The sequence below is a fragment of the Alosa pseudoharengus genome, unplaced genomic scaffold, assembly GCF_046254945.1.
Source record: "Alosa pseudoharengus isolate Yale_2024_CS ecotype anadromous, Long Island Sound unplaced genomic scaffold, YU_APseudo_1.1 YU_APseudo_1.1_scf_1, whole genome shotgun sequence".
Classification (NCBI taxonomy): Eukaryota; Metazoa; Chordata; class Actinopteri; order Clupeiformes; family Clupeidae; genus Alosa; species Alosa pseudoharengus.
Genome location: NW_027468564.1, coordinates 56,982,502 through 56,996,776, shown reverse-complemented (window position 1 = coordinate 56,996,776; position 14,275 = coordinate 56,982,502).

Below are 14,275 nucleotides of genomic sequence, written 5' to 3'. Positions count from 1 at the left end.
ACATTACAAACACTTTTGTCATAATATGACATTTTGGATACATCATGTACTCACTGTTGCTCACTGTTGCTCAAAGTCTTTCATAGACTTTATGTATTTCCATACAGGAGTGAAAGTTACGTTACAGAGAGAAGTTGAAATACACAGTATTATTGAAACCAAAAATAGTGATTCTTCGCAAATAATTTGCTGTTGCAAATACAGTTTTTTACAGCTAACAAGAACAAAGCAAAGCAAAATACAATGACCACCAGATGTACATGGAGTTCTGAAAAAACTGATTTAGCCTAAGACGGAAATGACTGACTAACTATCAAATTACTTTGCTCTTTCCAAAGAAAAGTGTGTGTGTCTGTGTTTATGTGTGTGTGTGTGTGTGTGGGGGGGGTGTATCATCAAAAATTATTCATGATATTGACAGTATGTCTACTCATAGGCCTAAGGCAATGACTGGATGGTGTTCAGTAAAGTAATGAATGTTTACACATGTGAGGAGAGAGAGTGAAGCACTGGTGAATAACTGGCATTTTGATGGGTTGTGTTTGAAAAATGAAATCAAGTTACTTCCTGTTCGATTTTTGTGTGTTACTGTAAGTAGAAAATTGTGTGTGGTGTTTTGCAAAATGTGTTTTAGTCAATTGAAAACTGAGTCAAACACTGAGAATTAGTGTATGGTTTTGCAGATTTGGTATGGGGTTATGATGTTTGGAAGACATGTTTAGAAAATTGTGTGACAAGCAAAGATTTAGTGTGTAAGCATTTGAAAAAAAAAACTTTAGTAAGCAGCCCTGGTAATAAAATTACTTAACTTGCCAACAGGGGGCGCTGTACTACATAGTTTCAGTGAAGGAGCTGGTGAGGCTGAATACAGTTCCTTCTGCTGAGAGGGGAGGAAGTGTTAGATTACTCTAGTTTCTTGTGCTACGACTAAGTGATTTTATGGCTTGATGGTCTTTCTCAAAAGTCATATCATGTAAGAATATGTCAGGATGAAGGCAAACACAGAATCATGTGTTGTACTTCGTACTGTATGTATGGCCTGTTTTTGAAAGTTGATCATTTTTTATATTTAAGTATGTTGTATTATTGTTGTGGGAACAAACCATGTAAAAGTCATTAGATAGCGTCCAGGGTTTCCTTATTAGGCCAGTGAGTATTTCACCACACCCCACAATACCACTACATACTGTATCTACTTACCCAGAGGCAGTAACACTGGGTCAAGTGAATCTGCTGTTGGCACCATGTCTATGTGCCCCAACACATGGACACACAAATTCCTCAAATATATAAATGGACTTTGTATTTGTTTCAAATTATATTTCTGTTAATACATCATCAGTTGAAGACTCATTGTGGGAGTAGTGCACATTTTATTACAGACACATTATGACCCAGGCACTTCCGTCTCAGCTGATTGTACTGTACACTGCCTCTGTGTGCTCGGGCAGAGGATTTGTTTGTGATTCATTGTGAGTCAGTGTAAAGGGGAAGGAGGTGTGGTGATGGGTAGAGTTGTACTTTCCTAGATGTAATTATACCAGCAGCACTGAAAAAGAAACACACACAACACAGGACGTCACTGGTGTCATTGACGTGTGTGTTAATGCCTTGCTGTAGCTGTGATGATGGAAGGGTTTTAGGGTATAGATTGAAGAGTCTTTGGTCAAGATAGTAAGAAAAACACAAATGTCGCACAAATAATTTCTCTGTCGCACAAATAATTTCTCTGTTAAAAAAAATTTACTTGCTATTTTAAATGTTTAAATACTTTAAATGACATAGACACCCCCTAGCAAATCAACCTCCATTATGCAGGTGCTTTCCATTCCTAAAGGCCCGTGCTCCTCTACATTCATTTATCACACAGTAATAATCAATGGAATCTTAAGCCCCCACTGGCCCTTCATGAAACATGTAAAGCCTATTTAAAGCTTACTTACATTCACTATAAATGGGAGGTGTTCCATCACAATAGATTTGATCATCTCGTGATACCATCTTTTATAAATACATTGAATAAGCCGTTATACTCTATTGGTGTGAACCTATACCTCCCCTATAGAGCCCCACCCAGTGGTCATGGGACTGCTGGCCTGTGGCACGGTCAGGGTGCAGAGTGTCCAGATGCTTGAAGGCCAGATGTCAACCCCTTCGTTATGGGGGAAGACAGCAACCAAAGGCCATGCCATTTCTCAGATCAAAGCAATCAGGACAAATGTAAAACAGACTCTTCCCCTCTGGCATGCAAAGACAAAGGCACTCCCTTCACCCTCTTTTATGGCCACCCTTAAACAGCTGATAATGTATGTATGCAAAGCACTCATAACTAGCTCTTATTTTCCTCCTCCTCCGTTCCCTCTCCCTCTCTCCCTCTCTATCCTTTTCTACCTCTCATTTACTCACTCTCTCTTTTACACAAAGGAGCAAACCAGATGAGTCAGAGCATAGCCCACAGTAGCCATCGCTGCCACAAAGGCAGGGGATGACATGAGAGAGAGACAGACACACACACACACACACACACACACACACACACACACACACACACACACACACACACACACACACACACACACACACACACACACACACACAGACATACACACACACACACACACACTCACACATTGTGGACTGGAAATACGGTACATTTCATATAACTGGCTATTTGAAATTCATAACGCAATCCCTCACATGGTCCATATGGTTATGTGTCATATCATATACTTTGTGTCATGTGAAAATTGACACATTCTTAGCTGTGTCAGTGGAATTCTGGCCTGCAGCAGTCTCATGATTGGATGGCACTGCTCAGGAAACGAGAGCCATCCTTACCATGTGACTGGAGCATTTAAGAGAAGTGCTCTAGCATCTCAATCTGGCCATTTTTTTGCCTCTCATGAAGTAGCCTACTGAATTATTCTTTCAGTAAGATGTTAGCCTTTGCCTGCTATCTTCCACTGAGGCAGAATGATTTAATTTGTCCACAGTATGTTGCATTGCTTAAACAGGCTTTAGGTGCTGCTTTTTATTAGAATTCCTATGCAGATCTCTGAGCTTACCACACACACACACACACACACACACACACACACACGCACACACGCACACACGCACACACGCACACAGACACACAGACACACACACAGACACACACACACGTCGTCTTAATGAAGCATTCAATTATTAATTGAGGATTGGAGAATTCACTAAAGCGTGGTGTGCTGATCTCACTCACTACACTGGAACTTTTCCCAGGTCCCCTCCTCCCAAACCCAGTCCGGCCTCCACCAGGCTTGTGCAAAATTTCAGAATTGAATTGAAACTGGCTCTTAAATTCCAATTCAATTCTTGAATTTCACTTGCATTTCAATTGAGGTAGCAAACAGGAAGCAGAATTGCAATTCGAAATGTGCACAACCCTGGTCGTTCTCCACAGAAGCCCCTCTGCCAATCACACGTTACGTGAGGCCGCTGAGGCAGCAGCCACTTCACAGGGACACTTTTTCAGACGTGAAACAGCCCTGATAATAATGAGCTGGGAGAACAATAGGCAGTGTGGGAGGAGTGGCGTTGCCATGCGGTAATGACTGGGCCGCTCTCAGACACACTGGGCCCGCTGGACTTCTGAGTGATTCATAAGCGTGATGTAAGCTATCGCTAACCGCTCCATTGTGTGCCTCCCTTGGTCTGAGGTGAAATACAAGTATGGCGGTAAAACAACAAGCAAAGGAACATAACCAGACAGCTGGCAAAGAAAGCTGATTTATTACGGATAATATTTTGTTCTTTCAGCTGCTCTACTGAGAGATTTGTTATCATCATTAGTAATCTTTAATGCTGAACCATCATGGAGAAGGTGCATTATATACAGAGGTGTATTTCATGTGCACCCTTTTACATAATTACAATCTGGTCCAACTGACAGCTAATCTTGAAACATTAGTATGTTGTAATTTTACACTGATGACAATATAATATCTACTCATGTTAAATAAGTCATGACTTGTACTTGTTAAAGTTATTGCACGGATGAATAAGGAGTTCTACAGTAATCATGTCATAATTAATTGACTGTAGCTTGTTACAGGTATAGTAAGCTAAAAAAGAACATGGAAGAGAATGTTCTTGTGATGGCTGAACACCGGGGTACCCGTTACAGCTGTGGCCTGGGCTGCTGCAGGCTTTCATTTGTGGAGTCACTAACCATCTGATGGCACTGGAGTTAGGAGCCGGAACGTTCTTCTAACATTCACACAATTCCACCAAAATTCCACCGCTCCTAAACAGTCCCATTCCCAATCCAGCGTCCCAACATGCCCGCTGGCCAGTATTCCCACATCCCCAAAAGGCATTCCCAGTATCCTGGCGCTCCCGTGCCCCCCAACAGTGCGCGCTCGTGCTGCGGTCAGTCCTCCTGGCCGTTGACCATTCCCGCCTCCCAGCGCTGCACCAGTGGAGTCTTCTGCCGAGGGGTCCTGACAACACCGAAGGGACTTTTCAGGGCCTGAGTAAAAAAGGAACAAGGCATTAATAAAGCCAAGCCAACTCAGACAGTCAGATGTATCCTCCCCTGAGCCAGCGATAAATGAATCAGTGATGAGTTTATATATTATTGGTTCAAGGTCTGCTCTATCTGGACCATGTCCTTTTCCCCCCTTGAAGATGGAAGTGCATATTTGACCACATGAGAGGACCCATAAGTGCACCCAGGTGGACCCCTCACAGGAAGGTTAAGGGTGATGTGTCTGTCTGTCTGTTTGTCTGTAATCTCTGGCTCCTGCCAACAGGGCTGATATTGCTGCTCACTCACGAGCCTCCATCTGAATGCATCACCTCCACCTTAAGCTGCTGAAGCCCAGCTGGGACTCGGGACGAGGCTCTCACTTATTCTTTTGTCTGGGCGAAGGGCTCGGCATCTATTCGTGTGACAGCACCCACAGATCCCAGGACAGGGTTTGCCCAGGGTGGTACTTAGAATGCTACAGTACTTTGGTGTTCCACCCCAGATAGCAATTTCCTTTGGGCCGGATCCGCATAAAAGCCTTTAGATCCGCCTGTAGCGGACATTCGGTATCTGACTGTGGGCCAGGTCTGCTCCTGATAGAGGTTTCAGCTCTGCTAGCAATGCTGTTTTATCACCTGTTCACCCAGATTTGTCCCAGGTCCGATTTCAACTCAACTGGAAGTCAGGAGACGCGTTTAAAATACAAAACACTGATTTGGCCCAAACCTCTGATACGGATATGAGCCGAAGGACCATTTTTTCACAGCAGACCCAGGTGGTAATGACATTAATTAAGGTGCTGATTCTGCTAAATTGACTGTCCTTTCCCTACTTCATTGTCAACTGGCTGCTAAAGAAAAAAAAAAGGTCTTTTGGAATGGCACAAATTTAGAAACCATGGGGGTGCACTATGTTCCCGTGGCCATTTCTACAGTAAGGCTTGAAAAGAAGATATATTTGGCTCAATATTGATCATATACTCGTTTCATTATTTTTATTATTACCTAGCATAGCAGTGGTAAAAGTAGTCAATTGTTGTTTGTGTCAGATCTAACAGTGCTATGAGACAACCCCATATTCTTGCCACGCATGCAGAAGTCCATGCAGTAACATTAATCAAGGATCTTTGGTTTGCTCACTATCAATCTTTTGACTTGATTTGCCAGCCTGGGGTTGGACTAGGACGCAGCCCAACTTTTCAAGGTAGGCTATCTGCTTTTTATCTCTGTTGGTTTATTCACAGACAACAACAAGCAGCCGAGCGATTGATAACTTTACTGTAAGGTTATACTATTATTTTCCAGCAATATAGGCTAGCTTAGCTTGAGCAAAACAGCCATCACAATAACTATTTTGGAAAAAACAGTGATAACGCTAACAGGATCACTGATGATAAAAAACGAGTGTAATTGTGACTTAGCCTATTTTCAAAAAGGAATAAATGGCTAATGTTTATTTTGTGTTGTTTCAGATTGACCATATGGAGATGACTGAGAAGACAGCCTGAATATCGATGGGAACAGTGGAATTAACATAGCCTGGCCCTTACCGCCTGTGACTACGAATTCACTTCGTCATACATACGTGCGAGGCTGAAATCAAATTTTGGCCGGAAGTACGTAGGATGGTAACACCAGGCTAGAATTAACACGACTTCAACTTTGTCTGGGATTGCACTTCTACAGCCAGGTTGTTGAATAAAAACATAAGATACTTATATGTAAACTTTTTTTTACCTCCCTATTGTGTTAGTAGCCTAGCTTATGTTTATCAGTTGAGCAGTTGAGAAAACGAACTTTAGCCTGGGTGAACCTATAACGAACCTGCTAGCAAATGTGTAGCAAACAGATTTTTCAGGATAATTAATTACCAATCACATTTCACATGTCAAAGAAAGCCGGCTGATATCTGATAAACGGGTCCGTACACACAATAAGCGGACCCATATTGCATATGATAAGCAGATCTGGAACAGATCTGGAACTGTAAGTAACACAGACTATCATACGGAACTGGGCCAGTCTTAGCCATTATTGGCACCAGATCCGTCAAACAGATCCAGACCAATTTTGGACCGATGTGCGTTTGGCTGCCGGATCAGGTCCATTATGCAGATCCGTGCCGGACGTTGTGGTAGGTGTGGCCCAGTTCCGTCCCAGTGTATGTTTGCTATCTGGGACTGCAACAAAGTGCAGAAAGTTTTTGATGGAGAAGTTTGAATCTCAGAGGGCTCTGTGCTGGAGGAAGGCTGTAAATGCAGCATACCCTGAAGACTGTAGGTAGAGGTAATAGGGTTTCATGTTTCTTTTTATTGATTTCAGCTCCACAATTACATCCCTGTCACAAAGCTCAAGGATATTGCTCAGGATATTGTTCAGCAATATCTAGATGCAATAAACCATGACAGCACTGTACATGACAGTAGCTGCCATATAAGGTATAAAATGATACAATGAAATGATAGGCAGAATAAGAACACAATATGGAGCAGAATAACTTTAAGTAAATGACTTTAGGTGTGTGTGTGTGTGTGTGTGTGTGTGTGTACATACACATGTTTGTGTGTGTGTGTATGTACACATGTTTGTGTGTGTGTGGTGTGTGTGTGTTTGTGTGTGTGTCTGTCTTACCTCTGTTTGCTCCCTGTGAGTTGTGTCGGTCTGGGGTCTGGTCACTGTGAGGTCGGTCTTACCAAGGGAGTACTGGGCTATAGGTGTTGATTACAGCGAGAAAGAGAGAGAGAGAGAGGTTACAGCTAAGGGTTAAGGGTTTTACTAGCATTCACAGCCAGCTCCACCTCAGCTTGTTACAATGGAGGCACCTGACATGGACTCCAGTTAAGAGCATAGGTCACGCACCACAGAAACTGTCTGAAAGGTTTTTTATTTCTCACACACACCCTTCATGCTGTCTTGATCCATACTTTGTTCAGCATTTTTGTCACACCCACGCATAAATGCACACATACTCACACACACACACACACACAAACACACACCACCTGTGGCAACTGTCAGTGTGGTTATTGCTTATCGTTTAATATGGTGACTACACCACATCTGATAATACTTAAATAACTGGGCTTTGCATAGAAAACAATGTTTATCACAAGGAGCACAGTCTCAGGGGAGAAATGAAACAGGAAGTAGAGTCTACATGAATGTGTGCTCTGTGGGAAATGGGGCTGAAAGACTATTTGAAAGGTCTTAATATCATTAGAGTTCCTGCACTAAGCAGCCAAAGGATTTGATCCTTTTAACAATGAAAGGCCAGCTTGCCAGCGGAACTCAGCAAGCTTGCAGCAACAGTTGAGGAAGGGGCGGACTGTTGAAACTATACTGAGATGAAGGCGACACAGGGTGACCAGGCATAAAAGAGGCCAGGCTTGCTGAGATATATGGCCTTTCAAGGCTGTCCCACGATTGTTTCTCCCACACTCACTTGAGCTCGGGTGACAGGTCTGACAGCAGAAAGGGAATTAGGAAACCCAATCTGTGGAGGTGTGATGAATTAACATGGCAGTGGGAGATGACAGTGTGAAGATGACAGAGTGAAGCAGGCGCTACAGCGGAGGCCATCGATTAGCCCCTGATTCAATCAGGAACACTTTCCCTCTCCCCTCCACTCTCCTCAATGCCCTGCTCCTGCAGCGTCCACTCCAAAGAGCTGACAGACCAAACCTTCACCCTGCAAGCTCCGCTATTAGAGGGTCTCCGTCAGATAGAGGTGGAGCTAGATAACAGGGCTCAAGGTGTGGAGGGTTGCATAAATAGTCATTACTGTAGATCATGAGATCACGGTTATTATAGAGTTCAGAACAAAGGGCCATCAATAAGCGTTCATCTTTGCACACTCTGCAGTTCAGGTGTGAAATTAAATGATTTAAGTTGGATGATTCTGATTAACACCCTGTGATTTATTCCGTCCTCTATTTCTTTTGCGGTAGAGGTGCAGTATCACCCAACGCCTCCTCTCATACATGTAGTCAATTTAGGTGAAGTCAGCCAGCCATCCGATCTACGCTGATGTTGCGTGATGAAATGGAGAATATTTTGCATTAATGGCATAATTGGCCTGAAGCTCTACTAAACTTAAGTGCTCTAGAAAATTGGTGTCTTTCATTTTACGGAGAGACGTAATGGAACTTTTTAAGGCAATTTAGTCACAAAGTCACGCCATAGTGTCTCTCTTTCTCTCGCTCACACACAAACAGACACGCACACACACACACACACACACACACACACACACACACACACACACACACACACACACACACACACACACACACACAAAAACACACAAACACACACACACACACACATACACATAAATTGAACCCCTTACCTGAAGAGCAGGTCTGAGCGGGTCCGTTGTGGGTGTTCTGTGTCGGGCTGCTTCCCGCCTCCGCCCCCACTGACCCCTGGTACAGGCTGGTCCTCTGCTTGCGCAGCTCCCTCTCGCGCTCCTGGGCCTGCCGGATGTCCCGCTCCACCTCCGGACGCATGGACATGGAGGAGCGCAGCTTGAAGAAGGGGTTCTCCCGCACCATGACCGAGTTGACCTCCTCGTCCTCCCCCTCCCCCTCCCCCTCCTCCTGCTCCATCTTCACGTAGGGTGGCGAGGGAGTGGCCGCTACCGTCCCAGCGTCCACTACGGTCACCGCCTGCTCTTCGGTCAGATGGCCTGGGGAAGTGTGTGGCGTCCACTCGGGGTACGACAGGGGCATCTGGGAGATGTGGTGACCCTCCATGATGATGATCTGGCTGCTGGTGCCCTCCGACAGGCCCGGCCCGCAGGCGGCCGGCGCGTGGCTCTGGCGCGGTGAGAGAAGCTCCAGGCTGTGCCTCCGCTCACTACCGCAGGTGGAGGAGGCGGACGACTCGTCGCCCAGAGCCTCCAGGGTGGACAGGTCACTCGCTGACACCGACGCGGTCCTCTGGCTGGCGCCGGCGTTGGCGGGCATCTCCTGGGGCTGCTGGAAGGCCTCGAAGAGCAGCTTCCTCTCGCGCAGCTGCCGGACGGTGCCCTTCTCGTAGAAGCCCTGCACGCGTCCGAGCTGGACCAGGTCCTGTTCGCGCTGCGTCTCCTGGCTGATCTCGCGCTGCATCTTCTTACCGGCGAACTGCCGCTCCTTGCCCTTGTCCTTGACCGTCTTGGCGGGCGGCAGTGTCTGGGAGAGGATGGGCCTCCGGATGGGGATGTCCACAAACTCCTGCTCCTTGTCCGAGAGGCTCAGGCCGCGGGCCTGCCGCAGGCTCTGCTCTCGCTCGGCCGCCAGGCGGATCTCCCGCTCGATGGGGGTCTCGTTGGCCGGGGGCTTGCAGGGCTCGGGAGAGTCGGACAAGGGGGTTCTGGTGGACACCTCTGCCGAGAAGTCGGCCGAGACGCCGCTGTCGCTCTGGTTGTCGTCGTACGGGTCCTCCATCCTGCAGGCCTTCAGTGGACCAGCAGCATTAGCTGCGGTTTTGAGTTGTGCTGTTTCTGTGGAGCGGCCGTCCACTCCCTCTGCCCGTCCTTCCTCCTGCGTCTCGGCCGTGTGAGTGCTGGCAGCCTTCTGTTCTCCGTTTGTTTGTCCACTTTCTCTCTCCCCCTCTCCCTCCGCTCCGGCCTCTCTCAAAGGCTCTTTCAACACAACAGGGCTGGCACCAGAGCTCTCTGCCACCTGATTGGCCAACTTCCTGGCAACAGTTTCCATGGGTGGAGTTTCCTCACACACCTGTTGCCCTTCCTGGTTTTCCTTGAGCACAGATGGGCTGTGTGGCTGTTCCTCCCCCTGCTGGTCACCTGCTGCTATAGCAGCATCAGCTTCAATCGGTGCCTCCTCAGCCAGGGGCAGCTGGCTGGTCAGAGCCGTGGGCAGGTCTAGGGCGCGACACACAGATGACCGCCGGGAGCCGGACGGCGTCGGGGCCTTGCCGCTGGTGCTGTCCCGCCTGACCCACTGCTCCCGCGCCAAACTGAAGTCCAGAGGCTGGCGGTCCACACTCAGGTCACCTGCGTCCACGCCGTCCTCAGACAGGAAGACCGGAGAGTCGGGTGCGTCCAGTGGCTCTTGTCCAGTTTCAGCTGAGGGATCCTCTGTTACCCCTGAAACCTCCTGTGGGTTGGACGCATTCATCAGGGTTTGTCCACCCTCAGTCAGATCTCCATCCTTTTCATATGCATGACCCTCAGCTTGCTCAACTGGTTCTGAGCTGTTGGTGGATTGCTGCTCACTATCTACTTCTTCTGGGGTCTCCACAGCGTGGACAGAGGGTGGCGCTGCCTCATCCTGGCTTCCTTCTTTCACCTCACCCTCCTCAGTTTGGTCGGTCCCCTCCAGCTGAGGCGTAGGTGGACAATCCCCAGAGAGGACCGGACCCTTCACACTCACAGACTTCACACAGGTGACCTCACCGTCTGCCCCAGTGACCCCCTCAGCAAGTGATGTGCTGTTAGTGTCTGAGGGAGGAACCGAGTGACCATCACCAGTCCCTCCAGGACCGTCCACTGCCTCGGTGTGAGGACCAGTGGGCTCCGCACAGTTGGACTCCCCCTCAGTTGTCTTGGGAGCTTCTCCGTCGGACAGAGAGTCCAGATCAGCGGCCGAGTATGCCTCGCTGACCCGCTCGTCTAGGGAATCGGTGCTCTGGGGGCTGGCCATGGAGTCTGTCGCCATGGTGTCGTGCCTTGTTGTCCTGCTTTGATTGGTTGACGTGGAGCCAAGGGGTTGTTAAAATTCCAGTTCTCCGCAGGCAGTCAATCTAAAACAAGCAGAACACTGGCAAGATTGATATATGCAGGGCACCACAAAGTTTTCAACTTTTCCAACTTTGAAATACTACACACACACACACACACACAGAGACTCACATACAGTACACACACACCCACACACCCACACACACAGTGCAGAAATACAAAAGCATACATAAAAAGTGAAGAAACAAAGGAACAGGGAGTGCAGAAAGTGCACACCGATCTCTTGATCATTTCAGCTGCATAATCCCCTCCTCCAGCACTTGTACTATTCTGTCATGTAAAAGCATTTGTCTCCCCAGCCTTACTTTAAGCACTGTTCCTAGTGGATTTCTATGCTCCTGACACTCCAGGCTTATCCATTACATATTCCCCATGTGTAGGTCCTCAATTTGCTCTGCTAGCGAAGGATTTGGAGCTTTTAATTAGATCACCTAATCCATATTGAAAAGGCCCCAATCACAGAGAGCGCCAGAGACAGATTGGAATAAATATTATTCCTGCTGAGCTGCTCCCCTAATGAGAAAATGTGAAATATTACTGAGGTCAGACACGGAAGGTTCCCACATTCCCTTCGATTTTTTTTGTTGGCCCATCCCTGGTGTGATACAGTATGTGGCTGTACGAGTGGGTGATTATGTGGGCACAGCGTGTTAATCTGCCCTTTCCACTGAGGTGAGGCGTCCGTCCGCAACTCTCGTCTGCTGAGGGGAGAGAGCTTCAGGAGGCCAGAGCAACATGGGAAGTTTCCTGCTGAATCGCGGCAGCCTTTAATCAGCTTACAGCTCTTGAGAACAGCTCAGTGCACTGCCCTACGCGTTATGCGGTATTATGGCCGTGTCGACCTGCTGACCGCCAGGCCTCCTCATGCTCCTACCCCCGTCCCGGCCAGCCTCGGTCACTCCAAATCCCTCTCTCTGGCAAACCTCAATCCCCACTTTCCTTTTTTAGTTCAGGTTTTTCATTATTGCTACTCTCAAGATCTCAGCATATGACCTCCATCTCTCTCTCTCTCTCACACACACACACACACACAATTAATGCCTCCCCCCACCATGAACTTTCTGAGTCTTCAGTTTTATTTCCACTCTATTCTTCATTTCTCTCACTCCCCCTCATCTTCTCTCTTCATCCCTCTCTCCTGCATCCTCCTCTGTGTGACATCCCACTGCACAATGTCCACTTGTCTGCATTCATATATCACGCTCAGTTTTTCAATAACATCAGACAGCCTCTGTCACTCACTCTGATGCACGTCCTTATGCTCCCCTCCAATCTCTCAGTCACAGAACATTTGGAGAGACAAACCAAAACAAAAACAAACTTTCTTTGCTCACTGACCCGTTCAGGTTTTTTGGCAGACACTCAGGGGAGGATGATTAGCGAAGGAATGTAGGCCACAGACCGCTGGTGATGAGATGGCCGCCACATGCGACCACGCTGTCCCACCCACCCTGGCCACCCCACCCCAAATCTGAGGGACATGGCGTCCGAGCCCTCGCAACTCCACATGCTGAGGGTCTGGCTGGGAACAACAGGCCATTGCTGAGGTCAGCCAACCCAAACGCAAAGCCTGCTCTCCCTCTTTATCCAAATATGCAGAACAGGGCCCAGTGAAACTGGCTTCAGTTCATTAAAATAGGCAAATCAATTAATTATTCATGGCTATAAAACTAAGTTCATAGACTAAAAAGACTAGAAGTTCATAAAGTCATGTGTGAAGTCGTGGTTGTGTATTTGAAGCACACGTTATTATTGTGTGTGTGCATAGTTCAGTGACAGCAAACGTATCCCAGTCTAATCTCAGCTATTCACTGCTGCTTTTCTCCCCTGCAGTTCATTTCATATTTGCATTGAGGAATGAGTAACAAGGTTACTCCAGCCCTCCGAAAATATTCTTTTCATCTCGCAGGAATGGGGGAGAGTTATTCTGCGTCACTTTTAAAGGAGTCGGTGGAAAATTAACCACAAAGATAATGTTACAGCTTTACTTCCATAAAGCGCCGCTAGCCAGAGGGTGGAAAACTGCTATTGTCTGTTTTCAAATTCCCATGGTGGGCTGACAATGTATTTCATAAAAGGATTCCTACATGGTATTCACCATATATTGGAAGAACTAAAAATACTTTGCTTGTGTATTGACTTTTTTGCATTTTGCTAAGCAGTAGATGAACATCCAGAATCTGTCCAACTGATGCTAAATTAGCATTGCACATGTTCCCAATGATGCATTGCAAGTTTCTGTTTCAATATTGGCAGTTATAAATTTCCTCTGTTCCCACAACAGCATGAAGCTAAGCAGGTGCCACGCACTGTAATTCAATTAGGTTTGGATTAATATTCCGGGATTAAAATTGGCCCATCAGTATTCCCTCTCCTCACAAAACACTGTATGAAAGACAAGCTGCAGAGCTATTACTAAAGTGTAGTTAAATCACTGTGTTTAACACCAGAGTGCATTCCCCCTAACTCTCACATGTACAGTGTGTGGTTTAATCTATGTTGCATTATTTGATTTGACCATTTGATTTGACCATGTGAATGTGCATATAAGTGATAATAAATAAATAAAGCGAATAACACAAATTACAATGTATAGCCAGACATAACAGATCTACACACTTTGGGTGTAGTAGATGACCAGTACAGCTGGACACTAATGTTGTTTAAAGTAAGTTGGTCTGTGTTTGGAGCGCACACACATATTTGCAAACCTCATACTTACATTCGTAGGCCAGCTAAGTGGATTGTAATATTATGGAGGTCAATAAGAGAATACTTCTGCAGCTACATGTACAGTGAAACTCAAGTCGGTAAATAAGTAATTGTAATAAATAAAACTCCACACACTTTACCTGCACTGGAGATCCTCTCGCTCACAACTGAGGGTCCAGAACTTTAGTCAGTCAGTCACATATAAACACACGGTGCTGGTGATGTATTACTGTAGTCCCAACCTGCCTACCAACACTCTAAATCCCTCCTCTCCTAATGCATACAGGTTAAACCCCCCCCCCCCCCACA